Source organism: Lepus europaeus, chromosome 12 (genome assembly GCF_033115175.1).
Source record: "Lepus europaeus isolate LE1 chromosome 12, mLepTim1.pri, whole genome shotgun sequence".
Classification (NCBI taxonomy): domain Eukaryota; kingdom Metazoa; phylum Chordata; class Mammalia; order Lagomorpha; family Leporidae; genus Lepus; species Lepus europaeus.
Window position 1 is genome coordinate 19,923,896 of NC_084838.1, and position 25,568 is coordinate 19,949,463.

At 52.5% G+C, this 25,568-nt stretch overlaps 1 protein-coding gene across 1 annotated transcript in view; it reads left to right on the forward strand.

Annotated features, from left to right (window-relative positions):
* Window positions 1-25,568, forward strand: part of WHRN (whirlin) — an 89,523-nt gene that overhangs the window by 39,403 nt on the left and 24,552 nt on the right.

The following is a 25,568-nucleotide window of genomic DNA, read 5'->3' on the forward strand; positions in this document are numbered from 1 at the left end:
TGTCTGTGCATGCAAATGAGCCTGGAGAAGCCCCGGCGCCAGCCGACGCCCAGCAGGAGCCAGTCCATGCACAGGGGTCTCGGCTGTATGTGATTTCCACTTCGTTTCTCCTTCCCTCTGCAGCATCCGAATGGAGCAGGGATTACTTTTATCATTGTGAAAACAGCAGCAGTCAAGCCATTTCCAGTCCGAAACAAGGCAAGGGGAGAATGTTCCAGAGAAGTCCGCCCGCCACGTTCGCTGGCCTCTCGGTCGCAGGCAGGCAGGGGCCTTGTTTGCTCCCAAAACGCGCACCTTCCATCAAGTCCTCCCTCTTCAGGCTCGGCCCCACCACGCCCTGCTGTGGAGCACCTTCTGTTCCCTGCCACTGTTTCCCTGTCGCTCCCAGGCCCCTCGGCTAACACCTGCCCACACTCACACGCGCGGCCGGCGCTGATGAATTCTGCTGATTGCCGGTGCACTTCCAGTGGAATTAGGCATATTGACATGGAATAAAGGGGCTTGGCTGTGTGGGTGGTGGAGCCAGGAACAGGCTTTATTTGTAAATAGGGCTGCTGGCTGCTGTGCGGAGCTCTGCTGGGGTGAAAGTGCCGCCTCTCCCCCTGGTTGCCAGCTGTTCTGCCCACTTCGCTCCTGGGGGCCCCGTGTGAGTCCGAGCAAGGGGAAGGACCAGGCTGCCCGAAGTGGAGAGGCACTTACGAGGTCAAGCCAGCCCCCAGCATTTCCTCTGGAGGTGGCCCCGCGTGACTGGGGACTTCCCCCTTCTCAGGAGGGGCAGGTGCCCACTCCTCCTCCCCCCAGCCTCAAACCCCATCACTAACTGGCTCATAAAGCCTTCTTTGTTCCTTTAAGAGCAGCTGAGATTGATGGTTTAAAAATAATTCTAACGGTATAACGGTTGCCACTTATGAACTGGTTGTTAGGAATGGGCGCTGTGCAAAGCAGGTTGGACGCACCTTGATTTAACCCTGCCCGTAGCCCTGTGATGGGCACTAATAGCATCGTTCGGCAGCTGAGGCTCAGAGAGCTGCAGTAGCTTGCCCAGGATCACAACGGAGGGATCCGGGCCCCAGCCCTTGAGATCCTCTGAAGGCCATGTGCTTTGATCGCTGTCTCCCTAGTATCCTAACAGGACGGAGTATCAGAAGAATGCCTAGAGGGGACACAAGGCGTCAGGCATCCTTTGAAATGTCCAAGCTTCCAAAGTCCAACCTGGTTGCCCTGGCCCCTGCCCAGCCCCTGGGTTTGACTCCTGAGGTTGTCCAGGGAGGGAAGGCCCATTTCGTTCCTGCTCATGGGAGCCGGCTCCCAACCTGGTGAGGTCCTTAAAGCAGAATCTCTGTCCCCATGCGTGTTCCCCTCGTGCTATGGGTCAGGCCCATCAAATGGTGCAGGAACAGCATCTCAGTGCCCCTGGTCTAGACGGCACTGCCGCAGGCACTGGGTGTGCTGGGACTCAGGGCCGTGTGCCAACACCATTGGTGCAGCCAGGGCGAGCCCCTCCCAGGCTGCTTTTGCCATGTTCTGTTCTCACGACCTGGCCTCTCTGCACTGAGCCCTTGCACAGTGCCCTTGGCCATGAACGCCCACCTAGAGGCAGGTGGTCTCCATGCGTCTGGAGCTATGGGAGGGGGGAGCTCAACCCCACCTGTAAATTAGCAGGGTTCAGTTAATGACCATCTCGAGATCATGGCAGCACGGGGCAGAGACAGGGTGTCCTCCACACCCCATGTCCCTTGCCCCAGACAGCGCTTGCCACAGGGTAGGTGTTCAGGAAATAGTTCTGGACTTGAAGGAGCAGCTGTGCCTGAGACAGGACCGAAGCCCGGTGCCCTTGACTCCGAGCTCCGTTTAGAAGAGTTCTAGTGTCTAGACCTAAACATAGACAGGGCCAGCATTTTTTTTTTTTTAAGTGAAGACTTTTTTTTTTTTTTTAAAGATTTATTTATTTGAAAGAATTATAGAGAGGGATCTTCCATCTGCTGGTTCACTCCCTAAATGACCACAACAACCGGGGCTGGGCAGAGCCAAAGCCAGGTGCTTCCTCTGGGTCTCCCATATGGGTGCAGGACTCCAAGCACTTGGGCCATCCTCCACTGTTTTCCCAGGCCATTAGCAGGAAGCTGGATCAGAAGTGGAGCTGCTGGGACTCAAACCAGTGCCCATGTGGGATGTCAACGTCACAGGCGGCGGCTTTACCTGCTACGCCGCATCACCAGCCCCAGGACCAGCGTTTTTCAGAAGGAATCAGTTCCGCTCAGAAGCGTCAGTGCTGTCCCCGCTTGCTCAGGCTGTGACCTGCAGACTCTCCACGCCCACACTGAGCTTTGCTCGCCGCATGTTCTATGGGCGTCAGGTGCCACCCTCAGCTCTCCTCTGATGGAGGGAATGGCAGGGGTTTGTCCACACACACGGATCTCAGCCTCCAACTCTTGGGTTTCAGACAAGGGGAGACTGAGGGCCAGCAGGAGGGCGCAGCACTGGCTGGGCGGAGGGTCCTGGTGTCTGGATCCCCAGCACTGAGCCGTCACCATCAGGGCTGACCCTGTCCTGTGCTCCCCAGGACAAGCCTGACTCACTCTTCAGGGACGATCCGTTTATTCTTAGTGGACAAGGGACGTGGTTACTTAGGCTGTTTGATAAGCAGACTTTCAGTGTACTTTTTCCTGTGTTGTGGCTGGTTTTTATGGAAGTCCTAATGAAACTTGACAAAAATAGTGTCTTAAAATTTATTTAATTCCTGGCAGTTAAAAAAAAAATCTCAGATAATAAGTCCATGTTACAGATAACTCTGTGCCTTTAAGTTCTATAACTTAGATGAATGAACCAGTTTCTTGGACGGCACAAACCACTAACACTCAAGAAAGAAAAATAGTCTGTATATCCTGTATTGATTTGTATCAAAGAAATTGAGCTTTTAGCTAAAAATCACCCTGAAAGAAAGCTGGAACCCAGATGCTTCCACAAATGGAACTTACCAAGTGTTCACAGAGGGACTACTGTGTTGTGTCATCTTGAAAGATGAGGGGATACTTCCCAACTCTTTATCTGAGACAGCAGTATGGAAGAAGACCAACACACTGCAAGAAAAGAAAACCACAAACCACTGTGCTTCGAGAATGTAGGTTCAAAAATCCTCCACAAGATATCTGCAAATAAAATCCAGCCATCAAAGGACAGTAAACCAAACCCAGTGAGCTTCATCCAAGGAATTCAAGACCAGTTCAGTGTTGGAAATCACTGTGATGATCAAGACAGAAAAGCCATGTAATCATAAAATTGTCTTTTAAAAAATGCAGTACCCATTGATGATAAAAAGGAAGCAAACTACTTGGGGCCTGCACTGTGGCATAGCGGGTAAAGCCACCGCCTGCAGTGCCGGCATGCCATGTGGGCACTGATTTGAGTCCCAGCTGCTTCACTTCCGATCCAGCTCTCTGCTATGGCCTGGGAAAGCAGTGGAGGATGTCCTGGGTCCTTGGGCCTCTGCACCTACATGGGAGACCCAGAAGAGGCTTCTGGCTCCTGGCTTCCAATTGGCCCAGCTCTGACCATTGTGGCCATTTGGGGAGTGAACCAGTGGATGGAAGACCTTTCTCTCTCTCTCTCTCTATCTCTATCTTTCTCCTCTCCCTCCCTCCCTCCCTCTGTCTCTCTCTGTAACTCTGCTTTTCAAATAGATAAATGAATCTTTAAAAAAAAAGTAAGCCAACTGGAATTTAAAGGAAACTTTCATAATCTGATGACAGGCATCTAACAAAACCTACAGTTGACGTATTTCACAGTGAAGAACTGTGCACTTTTTCTCAGATTAACCTATGCCAAAAATGTCATCTCTCAATGGTCCTCTTCAACATCGTGCTAGAAGTTGTAGTTAATGCAGTAGGCTAGGAAAATAAATGAAAGGCATACAGGTCAGGAAAGAAGAAATAAATCTCCCTTTATACAGAGACAGACTATATGAAGCTCCAGAGAACCTGCAAAAAAGCTCTGAAAATTGGCAAGTGAATTTACTGAGGTGAAAGGATGTGCAAAGTCAGCCTAAAACAAGTTGTATCCCCCCCATATATGGAGTGAGCAACCAGAATTCAAAGTTAACAAAAACAATATCAATTATAATAGCACCCAAAATCCTCAGGTATAAAAATCAAACAAAATATGTGCAGTTTTTGTATGCTAAAACTATAAAACAAAACAGACCTAAATAAACAGAGAGATATACTATGTTCATGGATGGAGGACTCAATAGTATGAAGATGTCAGTTTTCCCCAGTTTGATTTAGATTCAATACAGCGCCACTTCTAATCCCAGCAGACTTTTTTTTAGATATTTAAAATCTGATTCTAATTTTTTTATGCAAAGACAAAGACATTGGAGCCAAGGAAGTTCTGAAGCACAGGAATACAGTTGGAGGATCCAGTACCTGACTCCAAGACTTAGTGTGAAGCTACAGTACACAAGGTAGTGCACTATTAAATGAGAGACACAGAGATCAATGGAACAGAATTAGAGTCCAGAAATAAACCCACACAAGTACTCCTGATTCTTGGCAGAAGTACAGAGATAATTTAATGGAGACAGGTGCTAGAACAATTGGAGTCTGTTCGCCAAAAAAATGAACCTCAACCTCACACTTCATGTGAAAATCAACTCAAGGCCAGCACCGTGGCTCACTAGGCTAATCCTCTGCCTGCGGCGCTGGCACCCCGGGTTCTAGTCCCGGTTGGGGCGCTGGATTCTGTCCTGGTTGCTCCTCTTCCAGTCCAGCTCCCTGCTGTGGACTGGGAAGGCAGTGGAGGATGGCCCAAGTGCTTGGGCCCTGCACCCACATGGGAGACCAGGAGGAAGCACCTGGCTCCTGACTTCGGATCAGCGCAGCACGCCAGCCGTAGTGGCCATTTGTGGGGTGAACCAACGGAAGGAAGACCTTTCTCTCTGTCTCTCTCTCTCACTGTCTAACTCTGCCTGTCAAGAAAAAAATCAACTCAAAATGATTTAAATGTAAAATGCAAAACTCTACTTCTTGAGCAATATGAAGGATAAAATCTGCGTGACATCAGGTTTGGCAAGGCATATTTCACAAAATTAAAAATTGAGCCTTGTTACAATTAAAAACTTTTGCTCTTTAAGAGACACCTTTGAAATAATGAAGACTGGCCACAAGAATAGGATATTTTCTGATCACACTTCTAGCAGAGGGCTTGTTTGGCGAACATACACAGAACTCTCATAATGGTCAAAAGATGGTGGGAAACTTTGATGTTGGAACTGTAGTGACAGACACGTGACTCTGCGTTTGTCAAAACCCATAGAGCTGTGTATCGCAGAGGGAACTTCACCCAACTTTCTAACACTGCACCAGGATGTGAGTGTGTAGGTTGTAGATGGAGAGATGGATGTGGCTGAAGTGGATGCAAACAGACGAATTTAACTATATTGCCAGTGATTCCCGTAAACACACCAGCCGGGGAGAGAGAAGAAAGGGACTGATTTAAGTATTTGAGAAAACATTGATTTGACTAATATTGTAAGGCAGAAGACAAAAAAGGCAAACAAACACTGCACTCCAGTTGGCAGATATTTTTCTTTTCTTTTAAAGATTCATTTGCAAGGCAGAATGACCAGAGGGAGAGAGAAAGAGATCTCCCACTTACTGGTTCACTCCCCAAATGGCCACAATTGCTGGGGCTGGGCCAGGTCGAAGCCAGGAGCCTGGAACTCCATCTGGGTAACCCATATGGGTGGCAGGCACTCAGGTGCTGAGGCCATCTTATGCTGCTTACCCAGCCACATCAGGAGGAAGTGGGATTGGAACCAGAGCAGCTGGGACTGGGACTGGCACTCAGGTATGGGACGCTGGTGTCACAGCATAGGCTGACCCCTCTGTACCGGCAATTTTTTTTATCCTCAAAAGGGTATGGATTAGTAATTCTGAAACTATTTTGTTTCAACTAATGTTGGAAAAATAAGTGATCCTGTTTTAGATAATGAAAGTCAGGTTTCTCACTCTTGGGAAAAGTTACAAGTAAGGAAAGGAGGGAGAGAGAATTAACCGTGTGGTGCTAGGGTAGAGTCAGCGGTATCAGTATGGACTGGTTTATAAAAAGAAAAGAAATATGTGTGTGTGTGTGTGTGCATACAGAAATATGGGGTACTTCATAAAGTCAGTGGAAAATGGAATTAAAAGTTTTATGTTAGTGCAAAAAATTTTTTGCAATCCATGCATACATGTCAGTATGGATGTGCATGTGTGTGAGCTGTTAAACATATGTGTAGTCCCTCACTATCCCTGAGGGGGCTCAAGGCGGGGACACCCGATAAAAAAAGCACACCTAGCACTCAGCTCTCGGTCTCTAAATGTCCTTCTCCAAATAAAAGGAACCAGGGCTCTGTGTAGGAGTGGTTGGTTCTAGAGTTAGCACAAGGAAGGTACAAGGCCTGCTATAAAATAATCGGTCCATAAGCTTGTCAGGCGGCAGAGACACCAATCAAAAATGCGCTCCCAATGGTCCAAGGAGAGCAAAAGAAGCATGCAGGAGCCTGCGCTAACACTGAATACCTAACAAACGGCAGAGCGAGAGCGCTCCCTGAGGGCTAAGTTCCTTAATGAGTGTGGAAGGAACAGAGGGTAGAAAGTCCCCCCGAGCACCTAGCCTCAGTCATCACCGCTGTGGCCAGGTGCCCCTGGGAGTGCTGGAAAGAGGGCAAAAGTCTCAACATAACAGGGCTTTGGGGGTTAAGTATCAAAATCTCTGGACACTTATCTTGCATAATTATAATGCATGTACAGTGGAAATTTCTGGCTGTCTCCCACAAATATAATGCTTCTTTAAAAACATCTTTCTTGACTGTGGTTTCCAACTGCAGAAGTGTTCCTTGCTGGCTGTGGAGGAGAGAAGCAATTTACAGGCTCCTGGTTGCTCGGGAAGTCCATTCTCTCTAGCTCTGTCCAGCCTAGCGTGTGACAGCTGGGGACCCTCCTCGTCCGTTCTCTTCCTTTTGTGAGCCAGCCATCAGCTTCTTAGAAAATGGCTTGCCTTCTCTTTGAAAGCCTGACATCGCTGATTCATGAGGTTCCCACTGAGATGGGCACGCACGTAGCGAGCATGTATTTTAGAGTCTCGTTGCTCTCAGTTTTTCTGCTAAGATTTAAAATGTATAACGTTCTCTTACATAACCTCTTCTGCTAAATCTCTCTATAATCTCTTCTGCTAAAAAACAAGGCAAGAGACCCCACAAAAGGCCCCTGAAGGTGCCTGTTTGCTCGTCTTTCTTGACAGCATTTGGAGAGAGCTGTTTGCTGGTGGCAGAAGGGGCAGATGTGTCCCCCCTCTGGACACCCCAGGGCCCCCTAGGTCTTCCTTGTGGGACCACTGTGGGCATTTGGGTGGGCATCAGGTGCTGGTGATGCCCCAGGCCAGGACAAGGTGTGTGCAACCCCCCATGGGGACCCGCATCTGCTGCATGCTTCGTGTGGAAATGATGTCAAACGGGGAGGGTGGGAGTGGGAGACGGAAGGCAGCAAGGACTGGTGGCCCAGGGGATGCACGTGCTGAGTGCTGGCAAGGCGAAGGATGACAGCACAGCAGAACGTTCTAGGCTGGGCTCCCTGTCGAGCACTTTTTCCAATGTATGCTAATGACTCCTGAAACAATCTCCCAGGCAGGTTTGGTACCGTCTTTCATTGAAAGAGGAGCAAACACAGATGAGGAGTGGTCATCACTCACCCAAGGCCCCACGGCAAGGAACTGACGGACGTGGTTCGGGGTTCTGGCTCCAGGACGTCCCCTGTGAGCCCTAGAACTCTGAATGTGCAGGGTAGAACAAAACTGGCAGCCCTGGGCTGGCAGACGAGCAGTCAGCCGCCTGGCTTCAGCCCCGAGCGCTGCCGTCAGCACACTAGCACACACCTGCCCGCTGTTTCTGCACACTCTGCTTTTGGATTTGGGACCCCGAGGATCCTCTGGCCGTTCAGCATGTGTTTAAGGAGAGGCCTGCTGAAAATGGTGGAAGATACAGCGGCGTGGGGTGGCAGTGATCACAGGGCGCTATGTAACAGAAGTACATTAGGAGAGCAGTCTTGCAGTTACTTTTCATTTATGCTCCCTCTGTGCCGACCATGGTGCTTAGAGAGGCCTGTGCCTGCAGGGAGTCGTGGAGTCCTCCCAGAACCTCTGGGAGGAGGCGCCGGTGTCACCCCCACTGCTGAGCTGGGCAGCTGAAGCCCAGAGAGGTGCGGTCACTTGCCCATGGCCGGGCAGCTGGTGGGTGGAAGAGCTGGAATTACAACTGAGGTGAGTCCGTACACAGTCACAGAAGGGCCCTTCCCACGTCTTCCCTCCCCCATGCCTCTCTGGCGGCTTCTGGTGGGTCTTACAGAGCTTAGAGGGGTCAGCCCTTTGTAGAGAGGTTCTCGAACAGGGCCCTCAGTTCCCAGATACCCGCTCCAGGGGAAGGAGTGAATGATAGACACCTTGGCTCCAGCGTCTTTCTGTGTGTGTGTGGTGTGTGTGCACCTGCCGGGATCTTCCTGACGTCTGCAGAGCAGGCACAGCACAGATGTACCTGTTTCTGACCCTACCGGCTGGCCCCCTGCCCTGCAGGTGCTCTGTTCTGTCCCCTTGGTAGTCCCAGGAGGAGGCCCTGATGAGCTTAAGCCACTCGTTCCACAGCATGTTTTTTAGTTGGCAGAGAAGCGGCGATTCTAAAGCAGGGCTCCCTGTGGCCACGTGCGTCACCTCTGAGCACTGCCGCTGGTACAGCCCGCTGAGCACAGCAGTTGAGTGCCGGGCACTGTGAAAATGATTTCTCTTTTACATTGGGAAGGGCTTTGTCCACGTTTCTCTGACCCCAAATCCAATGCTCCCCAGGACAGCAAGCAGTGTAGGTCGTGCACACCGGCGCCATTTCACTAGCGTGGCCGTGGAAGCGTTTACGCGTGCGTGGGTGCAGCCGGCTGCTGTCAGAGCGGGTACTTGACTGCTGATGCAAAGACTCGCTCTGCGGTGTTTGCTGGGGGGCAGAGGCGAGGACCTGTACTGGGTGATGGAGAGGCTGCCGGATCCACGTGGCAGCGTGGACCTGGCTCTACTTTTAAGACTAGTTAAATAAGAATTCTCGACTATCCTACTTAGCCAGAAAATGTGTTTTGGGGCAAAGCTAATAACAACAACAGATGCTGCTACCTACTGTGTGCCGGGCGCTGGGACATGAGCGGCGCTGGTGGTTCAGTGCGGGTGCTGTGGAGTGAGGTTCACAGCTGTGTCCCTGTGTCTCCTTGAGATCTGGTGTCCTCTCCAGCAAAGCCGGGGTGCCTGCACCTCAGTAGGAGAACAGCAAAGAAGTCGGCAGGGAGTCTGCAGTGCAAGGGGCAGTGGCCAAGACAGCGCTACCTTAGCCCAAGTCTGCCCCTCACCGTAGCCCTGTAAGGGAACCACCCTCAGCCTGGTTGGAGGCCCAGAAAGTGTGTTGGGGGGGTAGTCGCCCCATATCACCTGCCACAAAAGGACTGCCCAGGGCTGCAGGCCCAGCTCTGTCCTCTGACGCCAGGGCAGGGCTGTTTGCACTGTGGGCCCAGGGGACAGTCTCAGGCTGTTCCACCTAGGACAGGGTAAGTGACGCTATTCCTGCCACTCCCTCTCGGGCACAGCAGCCCGGGGCCCCAGGTAGGGAATCAGGGCTGAGCAACGTGCTTGCCAGCTCCTGACTGGGCCCTGAAGATCCCCCCGGCTCTTTCTACAAGAGTGAGATGATCCCTGCCACACCATTGCTGCGTCCGCGCTTAGCCACCCCTCTTCTCCTGGGCAGGGAGGCGATGATGCGGGCTGAGCTCTGGGTGCTTGGTTGCATGTGTGTGGATCCCTGTGGGACAGGGCAGGTGCACACTGTGGTCAGCTAGTGGTGCAGTTGTGGTGGCTGCATGAGCATCTCGGGAGTAGCCGGGGTTCTGCTCACAACACCAGGGGTCAGGAAGTGGACAGGGCCCAGCAGGGCAGCCTCGATGTGTGGACATTGGCTTTCTCGGGAGGCCCGTGTCTGTAGGTGGATGCTGGCTGGCAGCCAGGGGCCCGGTCTTCTCTACCTAGGCCTCTCTGTGCTGCCTTGCACAGGGTGGGCTGCTTCTCAGCATGGTGGCTTAGAAGGGCACCCAGAGGCCAGGTCCTGGGAGAGAGGCTGTGGTGGGGGAGGGGGTCTGTCTTCTTTCTGTGACCCAGACTCCGAAGGCACCAAGGCTCACCCAGCTGGGCCTGTGTCCAGAGGGGTCACAAGCCGGTGAGGTGCAAGGGGAGGGACTCTTCCTATCTGAGACAGCAGTGACCGCGAGCTGGGTGCCGGGAGACAGCAGGCATCTGAAGATGTAGGGCCCAGAGGCCCGAGAGCGAGGCGTCAGCAGGGTCGTGCTCCCCCAGACTTCCGGGAGACCCCTTCCTTGCCTCTCCCAGCTTCTGCTGGCTCCCGCATCCCATGGCTCCTGCAGCCTCATTGCCACCTCTGCCTCTGGCTCCACAGCGCCGTCCTCCCTGTGTCTCTCCGTGCATCCAATCCCCTCCCCTTTCACAGCCATTACATTTAGGGTCCCCCTAAATGCAGGATGATCTCATCTTGAGATCCTCAAGACCCTATTTCCAAAGAAGGTCAGATTCACAGGTACTGGGGAGTAAGACTCCGGCATTCTTTTTTCTCAACGTATTTGAACCAGAGAGACCGAAACCTTCCATCTGCTGGTTCTCTCTCCGAATGCCTGCCAAGGCAAAGCCAGGAGCCTGAGACTCAATCTGGGTCTCCCACGTGGGCGGCAGGGACCCGAGTCCTGGAGCCATCCCTGCTGCCTGCAGGGTGCACCTGAGCAGGCAGCCGGAATCAAAGCGGAGCCAGGACTCAAGTGCAGGCATTCCCACGTGGCTGCCCCAGGTGGCATCCGAGCCCCTGCATCAAACACCCGCCCTCAGACACAGCTTTCTGGAGGGACACAGTTGAATCTACCACACTTTACGGTGGGTGGCGAGGTTCTAGGGCACGCATGGAACTTGGAACAACACAGACCACCTCCAGGATTTGGGGACAGAGCCTAGGATCTTTGCTTTTCCTGCCAGCCACAGATTACGTTGACAGCCACTTGTCTTACTCCGTCCGCCTGCCGTAACCGCACACCTGAGCCTGACTCCCGGTTCTGGAGGCTGAGAGAGGGAGAGCAGGGAGGCCGGGGGGCAGAGCCCTCACGGCTGAACCACCTCTTAAAGGTCCACACCTTAATATTGCTAGGACAGCAACTGAATGTCCACGTGAGTTTGGGAGGGGACAGACATTGAAACCACAGAGTGGCTGGTCCACAGGCAGAGATACAGGAGACTGCTTTTGAATGGCTGAAGACCAAGTGAGCAGGAGCAAACAGTAACCAGCAAACTGGGAGTGAGATCCTTAAAGAGGTACTGTCCTATTAATACCAGCAGCGCCTGATGCTTAGGTAACACACAGCACCTACTGTGTATAGACACTGCTGTAGACACTGGGCACATAGCAGCTCCTTCAGCCCTCACGGCAACCTTGTGATAAGGATTCTTTATTTTTAAAGATTTATTTATTTATTTGAAAGGCAGAGTTACTGAGAGAGGGAGAGGGAGAGGGAGAGGGAGAGGGAGAGGGAGAGGGAGAGGGAGATCATCCATCCACTGGTTCACTCCCCAAATGTCCTCAAAGCCCAGAGCTAGTCCGGTCCAAAGCCACGAGCTTCTTCCGGGCCTCCCATGTGGGTACAGGGGCCCAAGCACTTGAACCTTCTTCTTCTGCTTTCCCAGGCACATTAACAGGGAGCTGGATCAGAAGTGGAGCAGCCAGGACTTGAACCAGTGCCCATATGGGATGCCGGAGTTGCCGGCGGCTGCTTCACCTCCTGTGCCTGCTATGCCACAACTCCAGCCCCATGATAAGGATTCTTATCCCTTGTTCATCAGTGTGAGCTCAGAGAGGTTAAATGACTTACCTAAAGCCACACAGCCAGGACATGGGGGAGCCAGGACTTGAACCCGGGCCAGCTGGTCCTTGTAGGAGGGCACTGCATGGCGCTGTTCGTGCTGGATGCCCAGGAGGGAGCAGTGAGTCCAGGTAAATGGTCAGTTGTGATGGCAGAGAGCAGGTGGCTCCCTAGCTGGGCCATGCGGGGCACATATGTGGTGAGCAGATCCTTGCCCAGCAGCTGTGTGGGCATGACATGCCAGCGTGAGCCCCAAACCACGTGATCGCAAACCTTCAGATATGCACAGGCTGGTTGGGGTGTTGACGGTGCAGGACAATGCTAGCAGGGAATGTAGGGAGACATCTACAAGGCAAGAGGAGAGGAGCAAAGGCCCTGGGGCATGGGGTGGGGGTGGGGGCCGAGTTTGCTGAGAGGAATGGAGGGGCTGAGGAGAGGAGCCGTGGGGAGGGGGCCTGCAGTAGAATAGACACTGGTGCCAGCCGCGGGCTGGGCACGCCTAGGAATGCACGTGGCAGTAGGATTGATCGTATTGATTCCAGAGTCACGGAGCTGTGAGCCGTGTGGCAGATGGAGGGAGAGCACAGCTTTCAGAGCCGGGGGTGTCCAAAGAACCGGGGAGGGGAGTGCGCCAGAGCCATTGACCCTTTGAGGAGCCTGGTTTGTTGTAGCTTCTTCGATTCCCCCAACTAGCGTCATGCTAAGCTCAGTATCTAACACAAATGCACGCACAAACACATGTGGAAAGTAGGATGCTCCAGACACGCTGCCTCCTCAGGGCAACCTTACCATAAAATCCCTCTTTTTAAATGGTAGAAATCGGTGGTGTTCAGTATCTTCACAAGGCTGTACAGCATCCACTATCTACTTTCAAAATGTTTTCATCCCTCCCCCCCATAACCCCTGTACCCATTGAACAGTCACTCCACATCCTCCCCTCCCTCCACTCGCTGAAATCCACGCATCTACTGTCCGTCTCCATAGAGTGACCTGTTTGGGGCATTTCATAGCCGTGAGTCACGGAATATGTGACTGTGTCGCGTCTCTCACTTAGCATAATGGTGTAGCTCGCAACAGAAACATCCCTTTTTATGGCCATGATCTATTGTGTGTCTACCCTGTTTTGCTTATCCGTTCATTAGCTGTGAGCATTTGGGTCGCTTCCCCTCTGTTAGCATCTCGATGTCATTTTTTCCCTCCTTTTCTCTGTGTGTTTTTTATGGGATCGCCGTTATTTGGCACGTGCTGCTTTGCAGTCAATATTTTTCACTCGTGTCCTCCCGCGTACGGTAATTAAAAGCTTCTTGCAAGCACCGTTCGTAAGAGTTGCAGAATAATTTTGCGTCTGCAGCTGAATTTTCCTAGCCAGTCCCCTGAAGTCATGTGTTTAGCAGTTTCTAATTGGAATAAGGTTTTCAAAGGAGAGAAACCTCACAGGGTCTTTCCGGAGCAGTTTAAGCCGCCTCCGAGTCTCTGAGCCAGCAGGCTCCCAAGCCCGGAGACAGTGGCAGGAATGATTAATCCTCAATTACTAGGAGGCCTCCATCACACCACGTGGGATGCAGAAGATCCTGCTCTGGCTCAGCTCGCAGATCTGCCGGGGCACAGACCCCCTCGTCCCCAGAGCCCCGATGGACGGACGGAGAGCGGAGGAGAACGTGGGAGAAGGCTGAGGAGGTGGCAGCCCCTGCGGTGTTTGCTCACAGATTTGTACCTTTGAGGGCTTTTTTTTTCCTTTTTTAAAATATTTTTATTTTTATTTATTTTTATTTTTTGCCAGGCAGAATTGGACACTGAGAGAGAGAGACAGCAAGAGAGTTATAGACAGTGAGAGAGAGAGACAAAGGTCTTCTTCCGTTGGTTCACTTCCCTAATGACCACTATGGCCAGCGCTGCGCTGATCCGAAGCCAGGAGCCAGGTGCTTCCTCCCGGTCTCCCACGTGGGTGCAGGGACCCAAGTACTTGGGCCATCCTCCACTGCCCTCCCGGGCCACAGCAGAGAGCTGGACTGGAAGAGGAGCAGCCGGGACTAGTACGTGGCACCCCAACAGGGAGTAGAACCCAGGGTGCCGGTGCCACAGGCGGAAGATTAGCCAGGTGAGCCACGGTGCCGGGCTCTTCATAGTCCTTTTAACCCTTAGATGGGCAGTGTTATGATAGCAGGAAAACAGCTGGAGTGCAGAAGTGAGGCATGCCCACAGCGGAGAATCCTACACCTGGAGAAGAAGTCCTGCAGCCTTCTCAGGCTGTGTCCATTCTTCGCATATTATTTTATTTTATTTTTTAATGTTTTATTTGTTTACTTGAAAGAGTTACAGAGAGGCAGAGGCTGAGAGAGCAAGGTCTTCCATCCGCTGGTTCACTCCCCAGATGGCTGCGCCCATAGGGAGCCAGGAGCCAGGAGCCTCTTCCAGGTCTCCCATGCAGATGTAGGGCCCCACACACTTGGGCCATCTTCTGCTGCTTTCCCAGGCCATAGCAGAGAGCTGGATTGGAGGTGGAGAAGCCAGGACTCAACCAGTGTCCATATGGGATGTCAGCACTGCAGGTGGTGGCTTTACCCACTGTGCCAGAGCACCGGCCCCACCTTCTGGCATATTCTGCCAACATGGACTAGAATTTGGATAAGACTATTTTAACACAATTGCGATCAGGCTGTTTTCTCTCCCCCAACTTCCATAACAAGGTAGCATTTGGTTATTTCTGTGTCAGAAAGACCATTGCGAAATACCAAGTGAAGAAAACAAAGGGGAGAGGTTTTGGTTTCTGAAAGAGGGAAATAGATTTGAATGTCTTCATTTCTTGGTGCAGGTGCTGGGACTTCAGGCCTCAGTAGCAGAGCTGTGTTTTAAAGGGAGCAGGACTGGCGAAGGAAGGTTTACAGCTTGTCTATACCCCCTCTTCCCCGTTGGGCCGTTTGTACTTGGTGCTTAGGCTTGTTGCTTTAAAAGTGTTTAATCAGGGAAAATCAGATTAGATATTCTATAACATTACTTTTATTTAATTTTTAAAAAGATTTATTTATTTGAAAGGCAGAGTTACAGAGAGGCAAAGGCAGAGAGAGAGAGGTCTTCCATCTGCTAGTTCACTCCCTAGGTTGCTTCAACGGCCGGAGCTGCACCGATCTGAAGCCAGGAGCCAAGAGCTTCCTCTGGGTCTCCCACACAGGTACAGGGGCCCAAGGATTTGGGCCATCTTCTACTGCTTTCCCAGGTCATAGCAGAGAGCTGGACCAGAAGTGGAACAGCTGGGACTCGAACCGGCACCCATATGGGATGCTGGCACTACAGGCATTGGCTTTACCAGCTATGCCACAGCACCGGCCCTATAACATTACTTTTAATAGCATTACAAGCACCACTGTATGGGTCTACCAATTGATGTTTAACTAATCACTGACTGCTAGACATCAGGGGAGGGTCCAGATTCTTTGTGTAAATATGAAATTTGCACAGTTGGGATTGTTTGTTTGAAGGTTCATTCAAGTTCAAGGGTTTTGGCACTGTTCTGCCAGATGCACCTAAGCAAGTTTCTACCACGTCGTGCTGCAGCTGACGAAGAGCTGGGTGCCCTGGTAGCCCCTTCTCACCCAGATGGGGAGGCAGGTGGTGGCTTTTTGGTGTTCAGTTGTATTTGGTTAAACCACGGTGCCCACCATGCTTTTGGTGCCACAGGTGTGGTGGGCAGAACAATGGACCCCAAATGTCTGTATCCCGGTCCCTGGAAGCTGTGAATGTACTCACTCATCAAAGGGAACTAAGCTTGCAGGTGGACTGACTTTGTGATTAGGAGATGATTCTGGGTTGTTCTGGCGTGATCACACACGTTTTGTAAAGCAGGAAGGAATCAGAGAGAAGTGGGAAGGTGACTGCGTGACATCTGGGCCCAGTGATGTTAGCTTTGAAGGCGGAGGGGAGGGCCACCAGCTTAGGAATGCGGGCGACCTCTAGAGGCTTGGAAAAGACAAGGAAACAGTTTGACTCAGACTCTCTGGAGGGGAGCATGGCCCATGACATCTTGACCTGAGCCCAGGGAGATGGCTCCAGGACTTGGAGACATGGGGGTGGTTTTCGGCCACTGGGTTTGCCGTGCTTTGCTACAGCGGCTGCAGGAGGCTCACACCATGCGTACTGTGTCGCCAACACCTGTTAGAGCTCTGGCCCCTGGGGAGCACGTAGATCTTGCCTGTCAGCTTCCATGCCCTGGTGTTGGCCTCAAGTGCATTGCCTTCTTCCAGGTGCCAGGCTTTCAAGTATCTGGAGGGGCAGATCCATCTCCTTCATGCCTGTCAAGCACGGAAATGCAAGCACGTTCTGGTGTCTGATGCTCCCTGTGGAAAGACAGGACCAGGACGGTTTTGTTAAGTGTTGGACTTGGAAAATCCTGCAAACAACTCCCGTATACCCTTCACCTCCATGAACCAATCGTTAATGTCTTGCCGTTTGTCTTATCACTCTCTCTCTGTTGCTATCTTCTTCTGTACAAACCACGGGACTTGTACATCTCATGTTCCTGTCTTCCTGAATACTTGAGCAGTTTTTTTTTTTTCCTATGAACAAGTTCATTCATGTAGCAGAATCACAGAGCAGGGATCCAATTCGGTCAAGTTGGCATCAGTGCCGTGCTGTAATCTGATGGCGATGCCTCATTCCTGTGTTGTCCGTGGTCCCAGGAGAGTCCAGTGTATTTTTGTTTCAGCGCAGAAGCCAGTCCAAGGTCACACATCGCATTTCGTTGTCCGACTGTTTGGCTGCATTTCCTTTGGAACTGGCCAGCCTTTCTGTGCCTGCCTGTGGCGCCCATGCCTTTGGAGGATTCTAGCTCGTTATTTTGGAGAATTTTCCTCTGTTTTGGTCCCAACCATGATGCAAGGCCCCAGGTGGATCCCATGATGTCAGTGTGTCCCATTATTCGTGAGGGCCACCTCGATCCCCTGGGTCAGTAAAGTCTGCGCCAGATTTGATATTACCCTTTCTTCCTTTTGTAATGAGTAACTACTTTATGGGTGATGTATTGCAACACGGTGTTATCCACTTGCTCATGAAATGTGAGTTCTGTCTGATTTGAAAATGACTTACTCATTTTCTCAGCAACTCTTGAATTTTTATTGTCAGGACGACTAGTGTGACCATTATATGTGTGTGTGTGTGTGTGTATCCCAACAGTAGTCCATGCAGTCCCCAGAGCCCCACCCCATCTCTCCCCGTGGCTCACCCTGGCACCTCTGGCCTCCTGGCAGAACGAGGGCTCCACTTCTCCTTTATTTGCAACAATTTATGGAAACTCTTCTGTCATTTTACCATAGAGAGCAGCTTGGTTCTCTTCTGTATTTATTTCGTGTAGACATGAGTTCGTGCATCCTTGCCTTATTCCTTGCTGTCATGAATTATTTTGGTACCCAAAGTGTCCCAGATTTGGGCATGGCTGTCCCTTAGAGCTGGCTGCGGTGCTGTTTTGACAGATGCCCATCATGCTTTGAGCACTTCCTTACTTTCTGGCTCAAGAAAATGGTGCGGACTCACCTGGCTGTTTTCCTGGCTCAGCTGTGGACTTAGCCATTCTCCAGCGGGCCCTGGCTGCCTCAGTGGGACTGGAACTGAGAAATCAGGGTCTGGAGCTGTCCTGGGCTTGGTGCTACTGTGCTGCCATCGCTGACAGGCTCTTCAGTGGAGCAAACTAGGAAAAGTGTTTGTGTGTCTTTGTGTGCATGTATGTAATGCATACTGATTCCACATACTGCATGTGTGTATACACGCATGGGAAATGTATTTCAATATCTGTTTGAAACCGTGTGTCCATTCCTACTGGACCTTCCTCTTCCTCCTAGTCTTCACCCAATTTCTCCAACAGCAGGAAATCAAGAAGCCACCTCAACGGATTAACTCCTTTGCGCCTTTTTCCAATAGGCAAAAGCAGTTGCCGAATTGCTGCCTGCCCACCCCCGGGACCAGGATCTCAAGAGAGTCCCCGAGCTGTTCGAAGTCTGTTCGGTCTTTAAGCTGAGCGTGCACAAAGGGCTGTGCGCTTGTGGCAGTGGTTTCTTTGTCGCCTTGGGCACAGTGATAGCGTTCGTTTGAGATAAGGTTGATTTATTTCTGCTGGCACTCTGCAGGGTTCCCCATCTTTATTGGGGTGATTTTACTTTCTGAGTAACTACAGCAGCCAAATTCTACAGGAAGGTAGACTTGGAATATGACTTCTCCCCCACATCCATTCTACCCACACTTGCCTACTTCTTGAACGTAACCAAATGAACAGGTTTCCCGTTTATTTCAGCCAAGCTAAGCAGGCTTGTGTGTGCTGCATCTCCCTTCTTATATAAAAGGTACTATGCTGCACATGTTATTTTGCACTAAATTTTTTAAAATATTTATTTCATTTATTTGAAAGATAGAGTGACAGAAAGAGACAGAGAGAGAGAGAGATCTTCCATCCCCTGATTCACTTCCCATATGGCCGCAATGACCGGGGCTGGGCCCAGCAAAAGCCAGGAGCCAGGAGCTTCATCTAGTTCTCCCATGTGAGTGACAGTGACAGACACATTAGCAGGGAGCTGCATTGGAATTAGAGCAGCCGGGATTCGAACCAGCTCTCCAGTGTGGGGTGCCGGTGTCCCAGGCGGTGTGCTCCGCACAGCATTGGCCCCTGCACTTAATTTTTTAAATGCAATAGGTTCCTGAAACTCACATCATAGTGTCTCCTCTTTGCAGCAGCCTGCTCTCTGCCTGGGACTGTCCCATGCTCCATTCAGCCGCTGGCCTCTGTGTGGGCATTCAGGTTATTTTCAGTATTTTGCAGCTGTAGGCGGTGCTGCAGTGAGTAACCGTGCGCACATTTTTTATCTGTTTGTTTTTACTTTGGAAGCAGTCTTCGTGGGCGATTGCTCACAGTGGGATCCCGTAAGTGTTGTACCTCCAGAATTCCCGTCCGCCGTGCAGGAGGTCCCTGTGTCCCGTAGCCAACAAGTGCTGACGTGTTTTCTGTCTCCTTCTGATCAGATGTCTGAGAAATGGAATCTTGATGAGGCTTTATTTTGTAGATTTCTTACTATGAGTGAAGTTAAGCATCTTCAATTTTAAATCATTTTTAAAAAGATTTATTTATTTGAGAGGCAGAGAGATAGCGAGAGAGCGAGAGAGAGCGAGCGAGCGAGAGATGGAAACATCCTCTGGCTCATTCCCCAGATGGCCACAACAGCCAGGCCTGGGCCAGGCAGAAACCAGGGACCCGGAGCTTCATCCAGGACTCCCACGTGGGTGCAGAGGCCCAAGCACCTGGGATGCCTTCTGCTGCCTTCCCAGGCACATTAGCAGGGAGCTGGATTGGAAGCAGAGCAGCTGGGACTGAAACCGGCACTCAGGTAGGAGATGGAGCGCACAAGCTGCGGCTTAACCTGCTGCACCACGCGGCGGCCCCTGTGTCTTTTTTTTTTTTAATAACTTGCCCGGGTCTTTGTGTTTTTATCATCAGGATTTTGTCTGTTTTCTCCCTAAAGTGTAAGAATCCTTGCTGTGTTGGGGCTGACTGGGCTCTCGGCTGTGATGCAGAGGGTACTACAGTGCCCGCCCCCGTGTCTCCGCCCCTGCTGGCTGAAGTGCCCTGCACACGTGGCCTCCACAGTAGAGTTTTACTTCCTCCCAGTTCTGGATCCTAGGAAGCCCTGGGCCAACGAGCCAGCCCGTTTCAGTTCCCGACGTGGGCAGGCTGCACACCTGCCTTCCCACCTTGTCCTTCATCTGTGCCCACGCTCTGCCCTGTGGGTTAGGGCCTCACCCTTGACCTTGATGGCCTCCTCCAGGGCAGGCAGAGTGGAGGTTAGGGCTTGAACCCCAACTTGCCAGTTACTGTTTTCTTTTGACTTTGCTTATGGTCTTTTTCAGTGTAAAAAGTGTGTTATGTTTCTTAAAATATTTTTCCAGTTGTTTGCTATAAGCCATCTTTGACTGTTAGTGTTTTATTTTTTACTTTTTAAAGTTAATTTATTTTTACTTATTTGGAAAACATAGGGACAAAGAGAGAGAGATCATTTGCACGGAGACCTGAAGGTGAAGAAGGGAGGGGAGAATGTTCTGGGCTGAGGAACAGCATGTGCAAAGTTCCTGCGGTGGGAAAGAGCTCTTTCTGTTTGGTGAATTGACAGACGTCAGGTACGGCTGGGTTGGAGGAAATCAGGGGAGGGAAATGTGAGATGGGGCCACAAGCTAAGCCCCCCGCAGGTTAGGTAGAGGAGGAACTGGAAGCCACTTTGGAGTTTTGAGGAGGGGCGAGACGAGACCATATGTGCAGTTTGATTCAGTGCCTTTGCTACCTAGGGGTAGCAGGGGGCAGGGGTGAGAGTGGGGGCAGGGAGACCACTCAGGACGCCGTGGCAATGGTCCGAGTGAGAGCCGATGGTAGCCGGGAGCAGAGTGGACGTAGTGGATATGGAGGGTCCTGTCGGGGGAGAAGAACTCTGCCTTTCAAGTAAAATAAATCTTTAAAAAAAAAATAACACCTGAGGCAGACCAGCCCTTACTGAGCTTAGCGTGTGCCTTTACCTTTCTATTATATTTATTTTTTGAATATGAGCAAGGTTTCCTGACTTCTGAATTGTTGGGAAAAAAAACGAGTGTTGTCTCATTAAAACTGCATTGCACACTTATCCTGAAAGGGAAAATAAAGCCCATTAAAGTTTTATACCTGACATGGAAAACTATTAAAGATTCATAATTGCAATAAAACTCTTTTATCGAATTTGGATTTTCATTGTAGTGATGCTGCCCTCAGCGGGGTCCTCACTTGAAGCCACAAAACCCGTCTCAGGGCAGCCTTGGGGAGGCAGTGGGGGAGGCAGGGCCGAGGCCTCTTGGCGAGCACTTTCCCGGCACGGCTTGCACCTGCCCGCCTGTCCCAGGAGGAGGGACTCCCCCTCTCTGGCTCCGCACAGGATCAAGTTGTCGGCACGCTCCCGACAGCTCCGGCTAGGGAGCTCAGAGCTCCTGTCACCTGCTTGTCTATTTCCAGGTTGCCTTCACCAGGCATGAACAGAGTCCCTACTGTGTGTGTGGTAGAAGCCCAGGACTGAGCTGGGGAGAGGTGGACACAGGGCAGGCTGGCTGGCTGTTATTACAGGAGGCGTGGCTGATGTGGGTTTTGCAGGCTGGTGGAACAGCGGCCACATCCCAGCTCGTGTCACTTCACTTCTCGGCCTCAGCCTTCTCGTCTGTAAAATGGGGAGAGTGGTGGGTGCTTCATGACCCCAAGGTCAATGCATGAGATCAGCTGAAGCTGGGGGCGGGGCCGGAGGAAGGATAGAGGAGCTCAGAGCACGTGGAGGGCGCCCTGTTGCGTAGCTAGCCTCACGCTGCAGCAGTTGGTGATCCGGCTCTCAGTGCGAGGGAAGGAGGACTTGGAGCAGGTGAATTGCTTTCCCAGTGGCAGGGGACAGTCATCCAGGCACCCAGGGTCCGGCAGCCTCCCCCCACCCTCATGCTCCTGTGCCCGCCTCCACCCTTGGGCAGCAAATTCCCTGCCTGCTTGTGGTTGGCCAAATTCAGAGGATCTCCGTGTCCTGCCCTCATTTAGATCCCTTCGCTTTCTCCTCCCAGGGCTGTGCATGACAGATGAGTCCTTCCCCGGCCTTGACCTGCAGGGCACGCCCATGGCCCGCCCCCGCTCCTCCTCACTGCTGATAAATAGGACGCCATGGTGACGAGGGAAATAAACTGCTTGATTCATGTCTCCTTCTCTGTCCTCCTGCCAGTGCCGGAAGTGGGCTGAGCAGCCACCGAGGCTTGCTCACTCGTTGCCATCCCGCCAGTCCCTGGGAATTTGGGGGTGCTGAAGAGGGTGCTGTCGGTTAGAAACAGGGTCTGTGCCTCTCCATCACAGGTCCTCACAGAGGAGTCTCCCAGTTGCAGGAGACCCCTCAGAAGACCCCGACACCTGCAGCCTCTGTTTGCTTCCCATTTGCCACTGCCATCTCAGGAATCCCCAAACAGAGCACGCGGCGTTCTCTGGGAGAGAGCAAGATCACGTCCTCTCACTGCCTGCCACCCCCCAACCTCAGATCACCCCGACCGAGGAGAGGGAAGCAGAGGGAAGTGACATGGGGAGAGGGAGGACAGGTGGCCCCATCACTCACCGTCCACTGATCTCCTGTGGGCCAGCATTGTGCTGGGAGAAAGGCAGCCAGGTGGGAGGAAGGCTAGGAGAAGGGTGGGCTCCACTGCTGGCTCCGTGTTTGCTTCCTGTGTGTGATGAGTGACCTTGACCTGGCCGCTGGATATCTCTGAACCTGTCTCCTCTGGAAAGGAAGCCAATGAAGAGCTTAGCTCGTGGCTTCAGCCTCTTCTGTCTCAGGCTCTGTGGTCCCATTTGATTGTCACAGCTACCTGGGAGTTGGTTGAATCACACCCACCTTACAGATGAGAAAACTGAGACTTGCAGCACACCTGAGTGCTGTGGGCAGCACTCAGGTAGTATGGCATGGTGGCCTGGTGTCTGAACGAGGGGCTGCGCTGGAGGGGCAGAACGCCACACCCCCCTGGCCACTCAGGGCTGCTGTGAGAGGCAGGACAGGCGTAGGTTGAGGGTAGTTTGGGACCTGTGAATCACCCTGCCCTGACAGGGCTTGCAGAACTCTGAAATGTTCCAGCAGGTGGAGCAACTGAGAGCGCTGGGCACGCGAAATGGCCCAAGTCAGACCACCTGGGCTATGGGGAGACCCTGGAACCAGCCTCTCACAGATCTTGGAAAACAGACCCCCGAGGAAGAAGAGACAGCAGCGCCCTGCAAAGAGATTGGGAGGATGGGTGCACGGACCCCGCTTAGCAGGGGCTTCCTGAGTCCGACTCAGCCGCACCCCCGCTGGATGACCCCACGCTGCCTCCTGCAGATCTGGAGGGAATGTATCTATTTGGCAGGCGTGAGCGATAATGTGGCCAGCACAACAAAGCTGTGATTTCACGGCTGTGTTACTGCTGAGGGTGAGGTCAGGGGGTGCGGTGTGAGTCACAGGACTCAGGTTGCGTAAGGAACAGGTGCGGGTGCAGGGCGAGGAGCAGCACTGCAGTGTGGACACCAAGGCACCGCCTCAGCCCCGCCCCGAGAGCCCCTGGCTGCAAGGTCACCGACACCCTTCTCCAGAGCTGCCAGCTGTGGGCGCACTGAACAGGCTGCACATTGAACTTGGAGTTTCAGGTCAAGAGTGAGCCTTTTTTTTTTTTTAGACTGTGTATTGTGTATGCAGTATTTGGGACATACATATATATTTCCAAGGAATTGGTTGCTTATCTGAAATTCAAGTTTAACCGGGCATCAGTGTTTTATCTGGCTGCCAGGGAGAGGCTGGTGGAATGGAGTTGGTCGCTCCCCTCCTTCTCCCCCAGGCATGCACCTGGGGGCAGAGGCTGCAGGTAGGGGACACCCTTACGTACCTGGTCTCTCCAGCGCTGGTTCCTTCAGTTAAACTGCGGGAATGGCATAAAGTGCGTGAAAGGGAAGATTCAAATTGGTTCCCTTAGTGCAACGAAGGCCAGAGCTGTAGAGGGAGATATTAAGAAAACAGTGGCTGCCCAGCACAGCCTGGACTCCGGCGTGGAGCAGTGGGTGCCATGGGGAGGACTGTGCGGGCAGAGACAGGGATACAGCTGGCCCCAGATCAGGGAGGGAGGCTGTTTAATGAATCTGGTGCGAGTGGACCTGGCAAGATGTGTGTTTCTCCTCCACTCTCAGGAAGTCCTGGGGGCCTGGGGCGGGGTGGGGGGGGTAGAGAGTCTCTTTCACTGCTGCTCTGCTTAGCATCAGAGAGAGGCCAGGAGGGGGCTGTGGAGGCAAGGTAGGAACTGTTGAAATCCCACCTCCGTGCATAAGCACACATCGAGCGCCTGCTGGGTACCGAGCCTGAATCTGTTGTTGGGGCTCCTCTCAAGCGGCATACAAAGAGACCAGCTAGGACTGCCGAAGCTCCAGGGGCCTAGGCTCCTCACTTAAGGGGCTCAGAGCCACAGAAGGGAAGGAGTTACAGAAATCACTGGGGGATAGGTAAAGGGTGTGGCGTTGGGAGACAGGTGGCACAATGGGCGTGGCCTTGGGACACAAGCTCTGGTGACCATAAAACTGAGAGGACAGTCCTGAGCCAGGACCCCTTTTTACACCCAAGGAAAGTGAGGCACAAAGGCTTGTTGGGGAGCTTGTGGGGTTACACGTCACGCGGTAGCAGGGCCAGGATGTGTGAACCCAGGTCCAATGGGCTTCTTAACCATAGCAGTTTGCTGCAGGGATGGTCACTGGGGATTTTTAAGCAGAGAGGAGCATCCCAAAGCAAGAGGGTGATGAGGGCCATCTGGCGCTGTGGCTGCAGCCTGTTTAGATGTGAATGCGCTGGCTCAGGAACCTCAGCGGGAGCAGCCGGGGCCCAGGGCCAGGCCGCTGGCGTGGACAGGGCTGAAGGTTGGAAGGGACTTGTTGAAGAAGCCACTCGGGGACCACAGGGCAGAGTTGGTGATGGGGTCTGGTGTTCGGATCTAGCTGCTGCAGTGGGGCCAGGGAAGGGTTGCAGGACAGTGGTCTTGGACATGCTGGACTTGAAGTGATACCACATGGTCCCTGCAGAGCCCCTGGCAGCAGCCCTGGAATAGCAAGTGTGAGGGCCCAGCACCCCCTGCACATGCTCTGTGACCACAGATCACGGGCTTGACCTCTCTGAGCCTCCGTTTCCCCCTGTTTATGGAGAGCGGGGACGCCTCTTCTGTAGGATGTTGGGGGCGGTGCGGCAGGGGAAACGTGTCACGATTCAAACAGCGCTGGCGCCGGGCAGTTGGCCTTGCTGGGCTGGGGCAGAGAGGCTTGTGGGAAGGAGCGCCTTACTCGCACGATCACTTGTTACTGAATTCCCACCGTGGGCCAGGCCCTGGGGAAACAGCATGGAGCTGCTTGTGGAAAAGCCGGTGACAGCACCCAGCGGAAGCCACTCGCACCATGAGCAACTCGAAGCAGGAGCCAGTCACCCCACGCAGCACAGCGCCTGGCACATAGTGGGGCTGCAGCGAATGTTGGGGGGACACTTGAAACCCAGCACAAACTGCCCACCGTGCCTGGGTCCTGGACACCCAGCGTGGCTGCAGGTGCAGAGGGGAGAGGTCAAGTCTGAGTTAGAATCACTCTGTCTCAAAACCCCCCCGGTGGGGGGCAGGCAGTTCAAGGAGAGACGGGAGCCTGGGCCAGAGTTTTGGCTCTCAGCCTGGTTATCAAATCACCTCTCAAACTCATTTTACTTTGGGAAACCCTGGGGAAGACTCGGGGGTCGCTCACAAGCCATCAGCAGGCAGGAAGCTGGGGAGAAGGTGGAAGTGCTAAGGGTGACAGTCCTTGGACAGCTGCCCCCACAAGCCCCGGTGGGTGGGACTGTCCCTGGGCGGCCCCCACGCACCCACGGACCATCTCACACTGCCGTATCTTCCCTCCCGACCGCTTCTTCCATTTTTGTCACGTATTTATTTTTATTGCAAAGGCTGGGGTTGTTTGCAGTTTTTTGCCTCTCTTTATTATCCTTGCATAAAAAATGGTCTTTGTTTTTGGTTTTTTTTTTTTTACATGATACAATAAAGCTGCCC